Source organism: Nestor notabilis, unplaced genomic scaffold (assembly GCF_000696875.1).
Source record: "Nestor notabilis isolate BGI_N333 unplaced genomic scaffold, ASM69687v1 scaffold31658, whole genome shotgun sequence".
Classification (NCBI taxonomy): Eukaryota; Metazoa; Chordata; class Aves; order Psittaciformes; family Psittacidae; genus Nestor; species Nestor notabilis.
The window spans coordinates 59801-60077 of NW_009939235.1; positions in this window are offsets into that span (position 1 = coordinate 59801).

The window sequence follows — 277 nt, forward strand, 5'->3', positions numbered from 1 at the left end:
TGATGTCCAGGCCGATTGGCAAAGACATCTGTGGAAGACTGAGCACTCCCTTAGGCTAAACAGGCTTTTGGCTTGTGGTTCAGGAATTTGGGCTTTTATTCTTCTGGTACAGCAGATGGACTTGTGGCTGCCTTGGTCCTCCTGACAGCTACACCCCTTCGCTCCCATTTTGAGGGAGATGGTTTATTTGCTGCTTGTGTTGGGACCTAGATCTAAAAGTCATTGATGAGTATGCACTGCAGCATAGTACCTTCTGTCTGTGTATATATATATATAT